The following is a 20,307-nucleotide window of genomic DNA, read 5'->3' as shown; positions in this document are numbered from 1 at the left end:
TAGGAAACTCATGCCGTGAGTATTCAAAGTTGATGAGTTATGAGAAAAAATCTTATACATGTATCTAAAAAATTAATTATAATAACAATACAATCTAAAATTACATCATATTAATTGTCACTCGCGACTATTCGAACATGTTTCGTGATTCAAGCGAAATTATCACTTCTCTCTCTAACTTCCGCTGCCCATTATTATGCGGCATGTAAATTTGAAGGTGCATTGTTTGCTCGTTAACCTGCTGCGTGTAACGAAACGCGGCCGCCATGTTTGTTTAACTGTCAACATTGACAACTGATAATGTCTAAGACATCTCAAAATACGTAGTTGCATCAAGATAAATCATACAAAAATCATTTTTATAACTAAAAGACAGGCTTATATTCACGGATTTGTCCTAATGGTGAGGTTCTTAGTGGGTAAATGCAACTATCCGAAAGTATGGCTTTCCTCTGTCCACGTGGGTGTTAATACCGTGGGACTACTACAAAAGTAATTGATCCACGGTAAAAGATTTTCTTAAACTTTTAAAACATGCACAGCCCTTTAAAAACAATGTCTTCGTAATAAGAGCTTGTGTCAACCCTACGTATAATGTTGCAATAAGTAATTACGTGTTCTATTAGGTTACGAGCATTTTATAACAATTTAGGCTAATCACGAATCATCTCGGGACTGGCGAGTCAATCGATCATCCAATTTAACACGATTGTGATATGTTGAATCTATCATTTAAACGTTACCAATTGCAGTGTAAACAAAATCGTAAAAAGATTTACATAAAAAGTTGTCGATAAATAATTGAAGAAGAATTTAGTGTTTTCTTTTAATTAAAAAGATTTTAAAGCATCGTTCATCAGCATTTACTTCTACTAGGAGTACATAAATATAGATCTTTACACACAAAACTAATTTAAATATTTCCAATTAAATAGCATCCCTTTGATTGTAAACCAATAAATAAACATCAACGAGACTTTTTGGTTTATTGATCTTATTCTCACTTTCGATAACGCTGATCCAATTTATAACAATGGAAAAAAGAACACAAAAAAGTTACACCTCATTCTGATATTTTAATAAGATTCCGTACAAAAAAAAACGAAAATTTCCCTTTCATCAGGAATGCACGGACGGTGGAACCTGAGCCTATATTCCTTTCTCTTTTTTATTTACGGTCCCTTTCTCGCACGTGGATCACAAACTGGTTACGATTTGATTAATTACAATTTTTTTCTATTATATATTTAAGTCTTAAATAATAATTATCTATTGATACGACTCTCATGCACGATCGAGTTCAAAGTTTGTTGGCAATCATTTTATACCACCAGTCGCTAAGGCCGTGACCTCTTCGAGATTTATGTTTGCCTGGTACTCGGCTCGAATATGTTACGTCACTCCCGTGTGTTTGTTTAGTGTAGTGTGTGCGTGTGTAGGAAATTTAATTTGTTGCTCTTTGATAATATAACACCTGACTCCATGCAGAGTCGTTCTAGTGGTCACTAAGAAGACACGCGAGGCTCTCTCATTATAAATCTACCATATGGGACTTCAAAGACTCAATGACTCTGCGTTCGACTGAAGACTAGTTTCGCAATTTAAATATGAAGAATTATTTCTAGACGCAAGATATAATAACGTCCGCTCATTGCACGTGTTGAAAACAATTGGTTCATGAATGTGGAACAGGTCGGTGTTGGCGCCGTAATTCATTGATTACGTGGGAGTTACGCCTGGAACACCTTACGTTAGACGGTTCTAGGTTACTGGACCTATTAAAAGATTAATAGAGTGATTACTTTTTGTTTCAGCAATGTTCTGTTTTATGGTCTCCTAGTAATTTGAAAGTAAAAGTTACGTAACTCAAGAATCTGTTGCTAAATAAAACTTAAGTTAGGCCTATACTTTTTTATTTTTAAAGTTATCCGAAATGCGATCAATTTTGTAATCAGGCTGGAATTTTTTTTTTCAAAATCGAGAACTTTGTTTAAGAGATTAGTGATTTTAAAACGTTTTGATACGACCCCATAATATTTAAATTAGGTATGATATCATAAAATATACAAAGTACTTTAAAGTGCGCGCCCAGTGACCTACATACTTGTAGACTGGACAGACTAACACGGTAGAGGTGTGTTTATTTGTTCTATCTCTATAAACTGCTCTTAGCAACGGTAGGAATTCGACGAGCCTCTTACAGGATGCCGGGAACTAATTCTGTGGTTCATTCATTCACACGAGTTATTTATAAATTTTAAAGTCAATTTGCTAATTTAATTTCTTTTTTATTTGTTTAACATGTTTTTTAGGATTCCAGTCATGTTTTTTAATGCCTTCTAATAAAATCGAGGAATATCATTTTAATCTCCCTGTCCTTATCCTACTCAAGTACTCTACTCAAGTCAGCGCAACAGGATTCACGCGTCATGCAATCCATACATCAATTCGAATAAAGGAATACGCAAAAAGTTTTTTTGATTAAATGCATAAAATATATGCAACAAAAATATTCTAATGCATATTTTTTTTAATAGCGCGTATATAGTCCACTCGATTTTACTGACGCTAAAAACAAAGCAATGCATCCATATCGGAAACATTTTGAAATTTATCTCCGGCCGGTAACAAATCTAATAAGAAGAATGTATTTTGTTTCTCAAATCTATTCGATCGCAAGTTCTTATTACAATGCATTAAGGTACATAATAGATTAGTAAATAATAATAAAAACCGGTTGTTTTCGTCTTAATAAAACGGTATTTGTATTCCCTTTTCTTTTATTTATCGGAATGATGAATCTTATGTATCAAATGACGCTGCATTGCCGTGCCGATCCTTCGTTTATGTTATGCAATACCGGCTAGTCGGTTTGTTTATAATTTTATCTATATCTAAAGTAATATTGGATTGACATATCGATACACTTTTGTTTTCGATGAAAAACTTTCTTCTATTGAAATGTAAATATTAATTTAGTAAATTGCTTTTTGAAACCCTTGTTAAAATTGGCAAAATAAGGCTCTTGCCTAAAAAGTAGTCCAGAAGTTTTTTTTTAACATAATTTTACTTTTTTAGATTCAAACTTGAGATTCAAATTACCAGTAACACATAACTGGTATTTAATTTATCTTATTAATATTATAAATGCAAATTTAGATGGATGGATGCTTGTTTGAAGGTATCTCCAGAACGGCTGAACGGATCCCGCTGTAATTTGGCATAGATGTGGAACATAGTCTGGAATAACACATAGGCTTCTAATTAAGTTGTTTTTAATTCCGCGCGGACAGAGTAGCGAGCGACAGCTAGTCATTAAATAAATATTAAATCATATATAATACAGGCACAAATAAAATCTTCAAACATCAAAAGACGTCAAACAAATAATCCAGTTTCTCTACAATTTAAGCTCACTATAGAATATAAAGCTCGTATTTGGTTTACGTTTTGTTGAAAATTAAAATCTCATTTAGCACGAGCAAAAAGTTCTTCGGTCTGATGATTTTTTAATAATATTCCCTTTGCAATACTATCTAGTAAAGCGAAATTATAACTTAGGTCTAGTAGCATAAAGTGCATATTTAAGTAAAATAAAATCAAGCGGGACATTTCTTTTGATGAGACGATGTGCAAAAAATGCTCTAAACCGATCAAATGAACGATAGTGATGTACGTATATCGATAAACTTATCGATAAATTTTGAAACTAATAAATAACAAAGTAAAATTCGCGCTATCAAGCGCTAAAGAAGGCAACTTTTATTCTTATTTTTTTCATTTATTACACAAGCAAGGAGGAATAATATTAAATTAATCTCCCCAGTAGTAACCATTAGAAACAAAAATTAAAAATGTAAATAAAACAAATTAATTAAATTATAACTTATAAAGCAGCAAAAAAAAGAATGTTTTATGAGTAAAAAAATGTTTATCGATAACTAGTTTGTTAACACAACATTAACATAGAGAGGCGTATCCCTAAAAGAACCCGGCTCGTTATCTCAAAGATATTTAACTTACTAATTTAATTAGGGGAAACGTTTCAAGAATTATGTCTGGCCGTCAACATCAACTTTCAGTTATAAAAGGTAAAGGTGTAAATAGATAAATATGCCTATCAAACTATTCTTTGAGTTTCTTTGAGACTTTTGACATGTATTTGGCTAACGAGCATACGAAGTTCTTTGAATCATTACGGTATAGTTTTGTTATATAGTACCTTATGGAATGGACGGAAATCACTTACCGTTGGTTTCTGAGACTCTCTGTATAAAACATATCATTATCCCTGTCTTTCATCTTTAACAAAACAGAGATATATGTTTTAAAGGGAATTTGGCCCCAGAAACCCACTTAATGTTAATCTTATAGCTTTAAATGTTTGCTAAAGTGCAAAATTGTAAAAGAACATTAACCGTTAGTTCAAGCTCTTGTACTAAGTATAATCATAAGAATACGTTTTGCACCTTTATTCAATCTTTGGCAGTCGTAGTTTATAAAGTAACTAGTTGTCACCCGCGACTTCGTCCGCACGAATTGAAAAAACAACTTAATAAGTAACATATGTGTTCTTCCAGACTATGTTCTACATGTATGCCAAATTTTATCAAAATCCGTTGAGCTATTACGAAGAATCCTTCAAACAAACATCTGATAGATGGATGGATCATCCATCAATTCGCATATTAGTAAGAAGTAAGATTAACAAGCGCCTTATCCAAGTAGTAATGGAAATTACTTTTCTTTTCTTCTTGTCCTTTATCCCTAAATTATTCGTTTAATATAAAAAATCTGGATGACCGAGTTTTGCTCGGTATTTTTTTTTTAAATTGTGTTTTTTGGAAATTATATTTAAGTACGAATTACTAATAAAATGATGAAATATGAATAATATTTTTCGATCTTACCGATAGAAAAAGTTAAGTTTATGTTTAAGTTGATTATCGATAAAACACGAATAAAATGACATTTTCTAAAAATGATTCCTAGCTAGATCGATTTATCGCCCCCGAAACCCCCTAAATACTAAATTTTATGAAAATCGTTGGAGCCGTAAATTTTATGAAATTCCGAGATTCCAATTATATATATATATACAAGAATTGCTCATTTAAAGATATAAGATATTAACACATTATACATCAAAGTGCGAAATTACAAAGTAAAATGTTGTTAAAAATCTACGCATGTTACGATAATAAAATTAACGATAGCCATAAACAGCGTTTCAAGCGGAGGAGAGTTGGACCATCAAAGGTCTAGGTTGTAAAGGCGATTGGCGGCGGCACTAAACGGACGGCGATGGTGCAAAATACGAAAGTTTGACAGGAAAGAGAAATTTTACCGTGAAATTTAAAAGACGCAAGATACGAAAGTATCTCTGTCTCTATCTTTTCAAAAATAATGGTAAAGATGGCAATATACATTTAAGAAAAATATTTTAAGTATATATTTTATAGTCTATTTTGCTTCTTTTATTTTGTAAATCTTTTTACAAAACATACAAAAGGCTTATTCTAAGAATGAACAGTCTTGATAGGTACCAGGACCTCATAAATTGTAAGGGATGTATGCATATCTTACTTGGATTTAATAGATGTAGTTTCTTCAAGCTATTGCTTGACACTGTAAAAGTTATTTTTACTTAAAACTCGATAACCCGTAACTTAAACCACTTGAACCATTTAACGAGAAAATGTTTCATACTTATTTTGTATCTGAAAATAAAATGAGATTTTACACTTTAATAAAAGCGGCGAGGAGATGGCGCGTGCTCGTGTCTGACATTAAGTTAATGTTAAGTTAGCGTTAAGTTGCATTTAAGTTAATGTGATAGTTTACATGTTATTATAATATTATATAAAAATTACATTCAATGGAAATACACGAGTGCTTTATTAAAGATATCACTTATTGTAACCGTATTTAACACATCGCAGAGCGATAACTTATAATTTATTTGTATTTTTTACTTTGTATGGACCATGTGTCTAAATAAAAAGATTTATTATTATACATAAGTATACGTTGTGTACGTTTATTCAATCTTTAGCAGTCGTAGTTTATAAAGTAACTAGCTGTCGCCCGCGACGTCGTCCGCACGAATTGAAAAAACAACATAATAAGTAGCATATGTGGTCTTCCAGATTATGTTCTACATGTATGCCAAATTTTATTTAAATTTGGCATACATGTAGAATTATTATTATTATTATTAAAACTTACTTCACTGAAGTAAAAATTCGATCATAAAGCAATAACTACTCAAAGTCAATAATTATTTTAATTGTTTTGAATGGCGAAATCATTCGATCGCCCTAGAAATAATAAATCAAGTTTTAAATTGCTATAATTGCTTACGCTATATAAGTAAAAATGGTACAATTATTCTATTACATTTTGAAGTTACTCTTTCATTTCATTAAATGTGTTCAATCATAAAGCACTAGGAATGCCGTTAAAGTACGGGAAATATGATTCATTACATGTTTTTAAGTTTCACGTGGCGACGACACCGTGGGAGCGGCCATTAGTCCCGGGGCGCATTTAAAAGCACATCAACTACAGCCAACGCAGTTCATTAAGATAGAAAAAGCATTGATGAACTTAGGAAGAGGGATCCTATTTATAAGTAAAGATAATTTTAAACTCTGCATACGAATACTTTGACAGGAACTACTTTGTAAATAAAATAAATAAAACTTTAAATCGACTTGTCACGTTCACACACTAAGCGATGGATAAGTGCTCGATGTTTTTGTGTTAAAAAGGAAATAATCTTCAAATATGTAAGTCGAAATGAACTATACTGAGAAAGCTTTTCAACATTCAGATAATTATGTTACGTATTAGAAGTAAGTATTTTACGAATCTTAATGCATACTACTGAATACTTATGATTAATTTATAAAGAAACTAAAAAAAACTTAATAGCCTATGTGTTCTTCCAGGCTATGTTCTACATCTATGCCGAATTTCATCGAGATCCATGCAGCTGTTCTGAAGATAACTTCTAGCAAACATCCATCCATCTAAACTTTTGTATTTATAATATTAGTAAGATTGACGAAGCCGGTATCGAGCATCGATTGCATTTGCAGTCGGTTGCTATGCGACGGCGCATTACCTTAAACTTCACCGGACTGAATGGACGTGACGAAACAACTTCGCTACGGTTCTCGATATGATATTTATCCAGACATTAACTGATATTACATTCGACACAGTAAAAGGTAATTATCGAACATATTTAACTTTATAAATGTTTAAGTTAATTAAATGATATTATCATTAAAACAGTCAATTTTACCGTTTCCACTGTCGATACAATTGTATAAAAACATGTCATATCTCTTACAAAAAACTGGGATATCCATATGTTTTTAAATCTCTGTCTCGTCAGTGAAAACTCGTAGTAAACATGTTCGCGTAATTACGCCGCTAACAACAAAGTAATCCCGACGCGACGCCGTGTATTATAATTTAGTTTTTACACCGAGTTATTTTTGATTCATGCACTTAGTGTGCGTAATAATCGATCATCTACGGAAAGATTAAAGGCCTTAGTGAACTTTTTACTTTCTTTTTTAGTGTAAAGGCTGCTCGTGCTGATAGCAAACTGGGATCTGTGCATGGCAAACGTTAACTGAAAGAAGGCTGCTTGAAATTGTCCGTGTATTTTGGCCCTTACGTTATTTACATGTATTTTAATTATTTCTATGTCATAAGAAATTATAATTAAAAAATTATTTGTAATTTTTCATCATCATCATCATTAGCTCATCCCCCTAAGTTAAGGGTGATTAGGCCGAGTTGGTTGACTTCACACATATCTTTGAATTTCTTCTCAGATATGTGCAGCATCACGATGTTTTCCTTCATCATAAGAACGTCGGATAAATGTTCATATGTAAATCGGAAATCGAAAAAACACAATTTAATTTTTGCATACGATAAAATTTCAATGTTGACAACCCTAGTGAAATAAAAGTAATTCTGCGGAAAGTACTTATAGGTTACCCATATTAACTTGAAATAATAAAATATTTTCTACTATTATATTTTAGTATAATATATTGCAAACGTGTTTTTAAATAAATATTGTAAATGTGTTTACATTGTGAATGACTTACAGACGAACAATTTAAAATGTTTTCATTATACCTTTCCTCGTTATAAGTATTTACATATTTTATTCCTGTTTACAAATTCAAGGCGATTTAAAGTGTTTTGATTTTGTAATGCTCTTCGTAATCGATTTGAGATTGCTTACACGTGTGATAAATGTAAGGATTTAATATTATATAGCCAAACTAAAAGAAATAATCTTTCTTTAATTACGATTCATTTACTTCTGCTGTCATATTTTGTTCTTAAGAGTCTCAAAGTGTAGTATTGCTGCTTTAGGAACCAATTTGCAACAATCAATCTTGCAATGTTTAATAAATCTCAAACATTTCTTTAGTTAAAAAAATAAACTACGATAAAATATTAATTGCTTTGTAATTTTTGACGTGAAAGAACCCAAAAATGTATTAAAAAAAAGTAAAAAACATTCGAGGCGATCATAAAAATGGCGCCAACAGACGCCCATAACCTATAAAATTGGAGCAACTTTTTTTTAAGTTCAGTCGCCATACATCAAAATGGCATGTTTTAATTAAATTTAATTAAAACAAATAAATTCTTTAGGCAAAGGGTTTACATGTGCGGCCACATGCCCGCGGCTATGAATCCTGAATGTAGAATTCAAAGCAAAAAAACGCCTAATAATTATTATATTTTAATAAATTCAGGGTTAAAATATTGATATATTAACCTTTATCTATTGCGCATTACTTGAGAATCGTAGTTTTTAATAATATTATACAAAAATATAGATCAAATCCAAAAATTAAATATTTAATTTATTTTACTACATATTGTTTTGATAAATTAAGGGATAAGAATAGATATTCGAGTAAAAATAATATTATTAATTAACGCAGAATAAAAATCTACGTTAAATTTTAATATTTACATAATATTTCGATAACAAAATTGTTTAAAAATTTGGCAAATATAAAAACATAATCAAGGTCGATTGAGCGCGCAACAACTGTTAATATAAACACTTGAACATAGTTATGAAGTAATCAAACACGTGTTGTTGCTATCATCGCCCAATTAATATAGTTTAGCAGATTGTTTAACTGAGTCTAGACCGGTTCTGAAAATTACGATTAATATAAATAATGTAGTTAAGATGTTACTATGACGTAAGTTTGCGAGATTTTTAATATGGTGTCATGATCTGTTCTAGCAAATGGGTATTACGACAGGGATGATTTTGACGTTTGAATCAAGCTTTTAAATATATATACTAGTCTTTTTAAACTTTAGGATTTTACTTGTTAACTCAAATTTAAAAGTACAGTCAGCTGAATAAACATAGACGTTTATAGAACTTTAAAAATTTGTATACGTCTTCGCTAATAGCAAGTATTCATAGGTGTAAGCATAAGGATATGTTTAAACCCAAAGCCGCATAGTTTAGAAGTTTTGAATATTTATTGCAGCTAACTGTACATTTAGAATGTGTTGTTTTATTCAATTATTTTTAGCTTTAAAATTGAATACTAAATTATTCATTTATACTCTACCAGGGCATCATAAAATGAAACTAACGGTCTTTAATATTATCATGGGAATATGCACGCACTTGTACTCGAATGACGCAATACAAAGTTATGTCATTTGCACGCATGTGCATTCATATTAACTATTGCGATTTCCTCCGACATGTGCCAACTATTTTAACGACATCTTTTTAAGCGCCAGATAATCAAATAAGTGTTTGTTAAATTATTCAATAGTTTACGGCACTGTTCACTGATTTCCGAGACCAATATCTCCATTTAAAATGCTATCTATGCTTTTTCAAAGTTGAAAAATAAGAGGGATGATATTGGTCCTAGAAACCAACGATTTATGACGATTTTAACCGACGTATTTATTTTCATATGTTTGTTAAGTATTTTTTTCATACAACTTTGACAAAATACACTAAAATTATTTAATTTTCTTACTATTAATTTACTCAGAAATGAATTTTGACATATAATCTATCAAACTTTCGTAAAGATTTTACACTGGCATACAATTTAATATCAAGTTAAGGTAAATTCATCATCAAGGCGTTGTGAAAGTGGCCAGTTTCAATTATCTTTGCTAGAATACGTATTTAATTTGAATTATATATTATCAATTAACCTGTACACTTTGTATGGAGAAAACGACTTGAATAGAGGCACAATTACTATTTGCTACAGTGTCTTGCTAAACCAGCTATTATAATTAAAAATAACTGTTTTATATATATTTGTAAGTAGGAAATGTACATACTTTAAATAATATTTTTATTTACCACATTCTATATTTAAATAATATGATTTCGTTATATTAAAAGGAATAAAACTTGATTTAAAAATATACTGTAGACTGTAATTAAATAATTTTAAAAGTTAAAATCTTCTAAATTATTTATCTTCAAACATAAATCTTAATATTATCCTTATGAATAATTAAAAATAAGTATATTTTTAAAACTAAAATAACATATAGCTATTGGGTTTGCTCGTCAGATTCTTCTAAATCATTCACGTAGTGCGTACGAGCACGCTGTTTATATTTCTTACGTTAATTGTATTGAGAAATACTGCTGTCAGCGTCCGAACAACCGACAACCCAATGTTGAATCATTCTATATCAATAGGGTTGTCAACATTAGCAAAAAAAATATTTTTTTTACATACAATAATACAGCCTTCATCGGATTCCTTATTAGTGGATTACTCTATCATTAAATAATTACTTACTATACGGGTTATGTTTTCGTCCTGGCAGCGTTGGTTAGTATTAGCGCCCTGAGCGAGTTTTTTTCGGCGCCCAGTTTTGCCCAGCGCCCAGGGCGTTCGCCCCACCTCGCACTACCCTAACGCCACTACTGCGTCTTTGATCTTAGTTTGAATATGTTTAAATCTTTCACTGTATTTGCGATAAACCTTGTGACTGATTAGTTTAATTCGCAAACTATAATTAATTATTTTGAGCACACTTTTAAAATTCATATTCCTTTTTTTATTCTTATAACTGACAGCCCTAACTCTGGTAGTTCATGTAGAAGAATTATGAATAGCTTTCAGGAAGCGGCGGTACACAAATACGCGAGAACGCGAGCAAGCTGGTATGTTTCACGCATAAAATTTCGTTGGCCGGAATGCCTCTGCCATCTTTAAGCGTCATGTACGCGCTTGAACTTGTTAACGTGGATTTCCTCAGCCGAATTTTATATACAAAACTCTACGCAAAGGCTAAACAAAGCCTGTCGTGGTTTTTCTAAGCTGAAGCGAAAAGTATTTATTGAATCACGATATTCAAAAATCTGTCAAAACCACAGACTAATAAATTATTTTAATACTTACAGCTGGCAGGAAATATTTCATTATGATGTGAAATTTAAAGTTTCATCACAACACCATTGTCTACGGATAAACACACCTACGAATTTTAATATAAATGGTGTCCATATAAAATGTCACGTTAGATAAAATCTAACATATTGTTAACTTAGTGATAAATATTGTTTCTTATACATCATGTTCCAATTTCTAACTATACCAAAATGATTACATCTAATTCTTTTCATTATTTGAAATTTAATTTGCGTTAATATTCTTGCACCATCCTATATACTCGTATTATGTTTTACTAATATTCGCTAGTGTTATACGAAAATTGAGTGTAGAATCTCATAACTATGATTTATATAATACTAGCTGTCGCCCGCGTATTTGTCTAAGAAATAAAAAAATAAAAAAGTTTATCCCCCTAAATGTTAAGGGTAGTCCATCCCTTAACATTTATGGGGATGAAAAATAAATGTTAGCCGATTCTCAGACCTACTTACTCAATATGCTCACAAAATTTCATAAGAATCGGTCCAGCCGTTTCGGAGGAGTATGGGAACGAAAATTGTGACACAAGAATTTTATATATAAGATGTCAGTTTGTCCAGGTCATCGGCTTGAAGCTATTTAATCAAATACGTATCTAAATTCATACCGAGCGATCAAACTAATTGGCTACAATTTATCGCCTAGGCCTTCTACAATAAATCGTTTTTAAATTAAACATTAATCAATATATTTGAAATTTACATCGAATATGGTTCGTATTTTTAAACTATGTTTTATTTTATAATTCTAATTCAAAACGTATTTATTCAATTGAGGTTCGTTAGAGAAATGTTAAAGAATCAAGTCTTTAGAAGTGATATTTGACGTGTACATGGGTAAAGTAATACTAATATCGGTCAATGATTCATGCATGAAGAGCGTAAAACTGTGATTCTCAAAGTGTTCTAGGTGGACACACACCTGCGCCCTAGGCTAGATTACTACGGTATATCCTCTCTTTACCACGTCTTTGTTAGAGGAGTGGATTTAGCAGTGTAATTTATAGACTTTTGGCGCCTCTTTTTGTTCAACACCCTAGGCGGTCGCCCAACCGCGCCTTATCTAGCGCCGGTACTGTGAAAACCCGGTGGGGGTGTAGGTTAAAAAGAAATAAAAATTGGGTTTGCAAGTTGAACAAAAATTTTAAGTCGATTTTTGAAGTCAAATTTCGAAAGTGGTTTTCGAGAAGAAGTTTGGGAACTTTTGGTGTAAAACGAAGAAAGTTACTTTAAATCGATTGTTCGACAATGTATACGTTTTTTGTACCATCCCACGCGAACTATTGACCTTATCCGCGGTCGCCGAACTGCCAGATGTTATAAAAGTTGACCGAACGATATTCTATTTTCTTCTTCAATTATGACCGAATGCATACCAGACTCTCACTAACATCGCTAATTCATAGCGCAGCGGCATTCTACTGTTTTCGGTAACAATTACACCATTTAGAGCAATTGTAGGTAAACACACCTTTGACTATGTAGACACACACGGACTAGGTACAGCCGCGGTTGTACGGAGAACATTCTGACAGATGTCGCTGAGGGTGTGCTAAATACAACCACACACATTTGCATATTATTTATACACGTATAATGGCCGAAAAATTTACACGCACAAAACGTGCGATCAAACAAGCAAGTTTATTTTATTGTTCATTTTTATTTGACAGGTCCTGCCTCTTAATGGTCAAGCACAATACGAACACGATATGTTCCCGTTGCACTGTTTATCTGTTACGTAATAGACCTGCAAAGCAGAATGTTTTGACAGATGCACATAAAACTTTGAAAATATTCGGTCATGTTTGCGTTACGGTGTCATAAAATTATTTGACGTTAAAACGAGCTCGGCTACCGATTCGTTATGATCTTGCTACTATGAAAACTAGCTAACCTGTGCAAATATTTAACAATATTATATAGTAAGAAATCACTCCAGTTTTTTAGGGTTCCGTACCTCATAGGAAAAAAACGGAACCCTTATAGGATCACTTTGTTGTGCGTCCGTCCGTCCGTGTTTTTTTTAATTCCGCGCGGACGGAGTCGCGGGCGATAGTTACTTGATAATATTTATACGGCTTTTAATTAGTTTTGCGCGTTAATCTCTTACCGAGCTTAATGTCCGAATCAATTACGATGACAAATTTGATTTGTAATTAAATACGTAACTTGATATTAAAAAAAAACACTAAATTAGCATTACGTTCAAGACGTCAATAATTTTATACATTCGGCGACGTAGCTGTGATGTTTTTTTATAGTTGCGACAACGGAAATGCATAAAAGGTTTAGGACAATGGAGTCGTTGATATGAACAACCGAAACGGTCAACACATTATATTATGTAATTAATATCAACCTTGTAATTGAAGTTAATATGAATATATGAGTCAGTGCTGTTAAAGAACTTATTCCTACAAAATTTTACGTAAAGCTGATAAATATATCTTTCTTTTAGATTGAAAGCCCAAATTAAGTTTATATGAAAAAAGTGTTCCACGAGAAATATCTTAGAACGATTGATCGCCTTCGACTTGTCCAACGCAACTAAAATAAAGTTGCGTATAATATGCCAGCGTACAGCAGCTACCTTCTTGTCGTGATCGGTCCAGCCCTTCCGGAGATTATCCGGAACAAACACGTGCCTCGGTTAGACGTATAGACAAAAATTGGTCTTTCGTTATTACCAACATCATAAGTAATATACCATTTTTTATAATGTCCAATTTTATTAATACGTGTAGATTTATGACCTTTAGCGTAAATTGTAGTTTGCCAATCGGTTTAATTGGAATTCGCTGTAATGAGTAGTTACCCAACTCTGTGATGCAATGCGGAAAGTGTTCAGTGTTCATCAAATAACCTTAGAAAGGGTAACTCAATCCCGCGGGATCACTCCCGTTGTAATCTTGTGGTCTAAGTACTGTTACGTGGCATAATTAACTTTGATGTGGTTAACGCGGGATATTCGCCTATGAAACCACAAAAACTGGCCTTCAGATAACGGGTTTTTTGAAGGAAAAAACTGTTATTTATAATAGGGTCGGGTCTTTTTCATGTTTGACAATCAAATAGTATTAATAAATTTCTGAGTTTTGTACAGGTACCTGGTGATAAATGTTTAGCAAATTACATGAAAGAAATATTTACTAATTAATAAGCTAAGGAAGTATGGCGGAAATATTTTTAGTAAGTGTGGAAAATTTTTTAATTCTTTATTTTGAAATAATAAAAAAAAAACTTTTAAAAAGTAGAAGTAATGGATACACTCGAATAAAAGTACTGAATACGAGGTAACTAACAGTATTTATAATCTGTCCTTCATAGCACCTCTACTACGCATGTGTGCGCAGTATGGGAGTGCGTCGGTCGCAAATGACCGGCGAGTACCAGGCGCACAGGAGCATGCGGAGGTAACTCGTCACCTGTCTGATAGAGAGAGGCAGAAATAGTCGAGAAAGAGAGGTAGATATAGCTGAGGGGTGTGTACTATGCAAAATTTCCCCAACCATTGAGGTATGAATGAAATTATTGATTTTTATTGAAAACGAATGAATGAATGAAGTGACATTCGCGTTGATGACGCAATTTCAACTTTTTTCCGTATCGGAGTATGCCATTATTATTCTTTGCCGATATTTATTAGAAAATGTGATGTGTTATCACTTAAAAATCTTCAAAATAAACATTGTACAGGTTTTCGCATTGAATAATCGTGTTCTACTAAGTAGTAAGCTAAACTTACACTGAAATAGCGTATGCGAAACTGTTCTTGAACATTACGAAACGGAAGAAGCAATGGTTGCAGCTCAAACAAACTTTACGATTCCGTTACCTAAGGACGCAGCAGCTATTCCGTTGCGTACGGGTCATCACTCAAACAATATTTATTTATCACTCACAACCCGGGAGCTAACAAATAATTTCAACATTTACAAAAGATTCACTAAAATAACTGTCACACTTTGATAAAAAAATAATAAGTTCCAAATGTGAAAAATCGACTTTCTACTACTTTGATTTTGTAATTGAACACGGGACAATTGCCATCAGGTAGGGAAAAAACGTTATTGGACCGGTCGGTCGTTATTGGCGAAGTTACGTCACCACTCCCGCACGCAAGTACCAGGGAAACATGAATATTAAAGATACGAAGCTATGGCGATTCAACCATTCTGTCATTCACGAGACTCTTCATAATTTTAGTAAACTAATTAGTTTAATTATTTATTTTTATTAAATCATCATTACATACAAATTAATTAAATTATAAGATTATAAGGTATCTTCCTTAGACATTCAAACTCCATTGCGTTGCGTCGCGCATGAAAACAGTGTAGTGAACAAATAGCATAGTCGAGTGTTTGCGAAGTATTCTTGTGGGCGAAAGGCAAACATTGGCACAGTCTCGCTTTACATTGAGAAGAAAAGCGAATATTTTATTGCATAATTTGTACTTCAGAACGGGAGAAATAACTGTCAATGTCAGTTTACATTTAATTTTTTTTGTTGAATATTTCAATTATTTTTCCGGAATTTTTCTACGTTTAAATGAAAAGGTACAGGATAGTTTATGGTCATAGAGCCACATAACCATTGCTTTACTTTTTTGTACCTTTATGCTTATGGTTTCCTTCATATTATCCAGTATTATAAGGTTTCCCTATTGTAATAAAAATGAAAACCACATCCTTAACTCAATCCATGGTGGTTTGAGAGGATAGTAAAAATAAATGCTTAGTAAAAAGTTTAGTAAGTCGTACTTTTCATTTCCACTGGCGAAACATTTGTAAAAAAAAACTTATAAATAATGGTTTGGTAGCGTTGTAATAAAATTGGGATTCTTGTAAGTTGTCTTGTAAGTGGTACCAGGATATTATACTTTAAAGGATATTAACGTTTTGTGAACGAGATCGTTCGCCCGATACAGTCTGAAGGCGGTGAGAGCGATAAAAATAATTGGCCGGCAGCCGTGCCCTTTACGTTGGCTGTTATTTGTTTTTATTTATAGAGAGCACATGGCGAGATTAAGTTCTCCAAAGCCCTTAATAAAATGAGATAATAAAGTTTATCTTAAACCATTGCCGCTGAGTGTAGTTGTTGGTAAACCGCGAATTATTCCTCTATTCGATGTAATTAATTTTCTCACTTTGTATGGCCAAATTATTAGAACAAAATCGTTTTGTTATTACATGACTACTTATTGTTATATTTTATAACACAATAACAATGGCTAAATGTAGTTTAATATACGCAAGGCTTACAGGAATCAATTACTCATAAAGGCAAAGTTGTAAAATATGTGAAATTGGAAGGAAGTCTCCATGGACGGCTTAGTTCCGTATCAAAACTCTTTGGATTTTTGCATTGCAGCACATTTTATTACTGGACAATATAAAGTGCTTTCCTATGTTTTAGTCTTGTATGCATTAAATCTTTATAACTGCGCCCTCAAAGGTTTCTTTGTATTTTGTAATTACTCTTTGATTTTTATAACTCAAGAGTTTTAAGACCACTTTTAGACGTTTTATTGTTAAATAAATGAAATTTTAGCGTATTTCAGCTAGATCTTATTTGAATTTACTAACTACATATTATTCCGAAATTAATTTGAAGGAGAGAGATCTTAAAACTATGTTTATGCGAACCTCCGCCATTATAACTTACAACAATACTATACTAGGCAAACATGAAAGTAGAAAGTTGTAAATATTTATGCATGGGAATGTTTCGCAAGGGGGCAGGAGAACATGAATGGCTCGCAATAAAACTTACACAAGGGACCGTCAGAGCATGCGCCGGCGCAGCTCTGCGGGTGATTTACAGTTCATTGTTTGTCAACACTAGGGGCTTACACCAATAAATATTACATTTTCTTTTTAATTAAATAATACGTATCTATTTTTTATATAAACATGACCTTTAATAACTATGGAAGTATTCAATGGTCAGATTTTGTACACGAGTTTTAGCATCAATTAAAAATCTTAGCACCAGGAGATCAGCTGCTAAAACCCAATACCAAATGTTTCCATGACTGGTAATCTCTAGAACTATTTATTAACATCCTAAACAGTATACAATTATCTCTTTAAAATCATTAAAATGCAATTAGGTAACACAATCAAAGCTTTGCCGATGTCACAAAAAACTTTAAACATTTTTTACACTAGCAACCCTAAAACAAGTGCATATGTCAACCCCCGTGGGTGACACACATGGCACCCGGCTGTGACTCCCCCCTCCCCCCTACGACAGTTCCCACGTCAGTCATTCCTTACTTTCGATGTCAAATTATTTAATTTCGATGGAAATTATGACATGTGCTGTCTGCAAGTAGTCTTAACTAGGTTACGAATGTTTTAGAATATTTAGAGCTTTAAACCTTGTGGGGTGTTCGTATTAAGTCTTACGCTAATAATAGAGATTATATTCATTCATGAAAACTATTTACCACTTTTGTAATTACGTTTACAACTAAAAAATATACGTTGGTTTCTAAAACCAAAATCTGTATATGAAATAACAATATGTTTTAAACGGAGTTTTTTGTCGCAAAACCCACGGTAAATCAATTTTTATAAATGTCGATACAAAAAAGGCTACCATTCGAAGTAAAATACACACAAAATCAGTGATATAAAACGACTAATATAAAACTAACCTGCAAATGCGTTTTTATAAATAAAATTCAAATATTTTCATTACAATTTGGTCTAGAAACTTTGGAATATGATTTACAACGGTTCGAATTTGATTTGCAAAATTCGAAATTTGAATTGTATAGATTCGAAATACGTTAACATAAAATAATACCATTGTATCAATGTTCTACATAGAAACTAATACTTCTTGGACTCTACAAGTCTTCAGTAAACATTTATGTTTACACAAAACTATAACTGTTTCTAAGATATGTTTCCTTACGTATATTTAACAAACGGACATACTTATGACTTGACTTTACGTCAATTTCACTGATATTATTATAATAATAAACAACTTAGTTTAAAAACTTACTGTCACACTCAAAGTTTACTGGTTATAAACCAACAAAGTTATCTGAACCAGTGGGAAGTCTAATCAGCTTCTAATGTATTTTTTTTTTCGTTTTATATCATAGTTTTCTGGTTGAACTTACCGTGATCTTCAATTCAAAACTTCAAACACTCAAAACAAAAAAAATGTGTTTTGCTCACACAAGGTGTTAGAAATGTTACTAGGGTACCATATAATTACAGCACCCACGTAAACTTTAAGTAACTTATGGAATCCTGGTGAAATTTAAACGAAGTATGGTAATTCCAGAACTTTCCTTAATTTAGTTCCAGCGATGTATCCGGGAATGGGTCGGTTACCCGGGAATGCGAGACTCGTGTTTTGTGCGTAACGAGGCAAAAAGAAAAAAAAACGGAACTTCGCGTGAGATTTTTGTGCGCATCGATAAATGCTTACATATTTTGAAATACCGACTTGTTAACTTTCCCCTGAATATTTTAATTAATTTTATTAGCCTTAAATAAAGGTTTATGATATAATATATTTGCATTTTGATTAAAAGGAGACTTTTTAAACACGAGTTTCAACAATGGAAGCCTACTATAAGATCGAAACAGAGTATGATGGACCAGTTTATTTTATTGTAGCTCCAGGAAATGACGTCACTATGACACACTGATTATATACACGTTCTCTTTGTAATGAAATCATTTTGTTTATCATAGTATAAATTTATTCGCGGTCAAAGGAAAAGAAACAAAAATTTGAATTTAGGCAAATATCTTTTATAGAAACGATGAACCTTAATCCGTATTCTACGGAACTTTACCTCAGCTCCGTCCGTGCTGAATAAAAAAAATATTAGTTCAGTAACCTGTGTTCTTCTAGTTCTAGACTATGTTATACATCTATGCCAAATTTCCGCAAGATCCGTTGAACCATCCCTGACATACCTTATAACAAATATCCATTCATACACCCTGACTTTCGCATTTTTAATATTGTTAAATTGGCGGGTCAAAAACACCTATATAACACGTGGAAAAATCCTAAATTTCTCTCTTTTCAATATAAACGCGGCGCCTAAATAAAACTAATCTTTTATCTAAAATAGTGGAACAGTAATTGAAGACGGATTGTGTGTAGTATGTATTCCATCCCGTCGTTATCCCTGAATAGCCACAGCGCTGTACCGGGAACGTGGCAGGAAAATCTTTTGATATGGTTAACCAGAAATTTGACTAAGAATTTCCGGTTATTAGCTTGATTCTGTTGAAGTTTAATAAAAATGGAAATAAATCAATTAACATTAATAAAATTACATATTTTTTTATAAAGATGTGTAAAAGTGTTAAGTCGACTACTTTTTTTAAACAAAATATAAAAACATCCTAAGAAAGTCTTGGAATGTTGAGTGAGACCTAAGCATTCTAGTATTAATACCTAAAAGTACTAGGAAACCATAACTTAACAGAGGTCTATAAACACTAGATGTTGTAAACAGCTTTTTTCATCTTTTTCACACTTGTTCTTTCTGCTCAAACAACATTTGTCTATAATTAATCACTATAAAAAAATTAAATCTTCCCTAATAACTTAAGAAGTTACTAAAATATCTTAAACGTCTGGTTAAATTATCACGTTCACCGAAAAGTAGTTACCTTTTATTTAAAACTGCACGCAAAAAAATCATTGAAAAACAAAAAAACTAAACTGAAAGTTTAAGTCTGGTGTCCACAACTACATGTACTAGGCGAGCATAACTACATGAGAGCTATAAGCACTGGACTTGCTAGAACTATGTACAA

The 20,307-nt window shown here is 32.3% G+C and overlaps 1 protein-coding gene across 4 annotated transcripts in view; it reads right to left on the bottom strand.

Moving 5' to 3' along the window:
- Positions 1–20,307, bottom strand: part of Ppn (proteoglycan-like sulfated glycoprotein papilin) — a 73,919-nt gene that overhangs the window by 47,580 nt on the left and 6,032 nt on the right. The window lies entirely within an intron of this gene.

The sequence above is a fragment of the Papilio xuthus genome, unplaced genomic scaffold, assembly GCF_000836235.2.
Source record: "Papilio xuthus unplaced genomic scaffold, Pxut_1.1 DF826961.1, whole genome shotgun sequence".
Classification (NCBI taxonomy): domain Eukaryota; kingdom Metazoa; phylum Arthropoda; class Insecta; order Lepidoptera; family Papilionidae; genus Papilio; species Papilio xuthus.
Note: the sequence above shows the minus strand (reverse complement) of the source record. Positions and strands in the feature narration are given on the sequence as shown.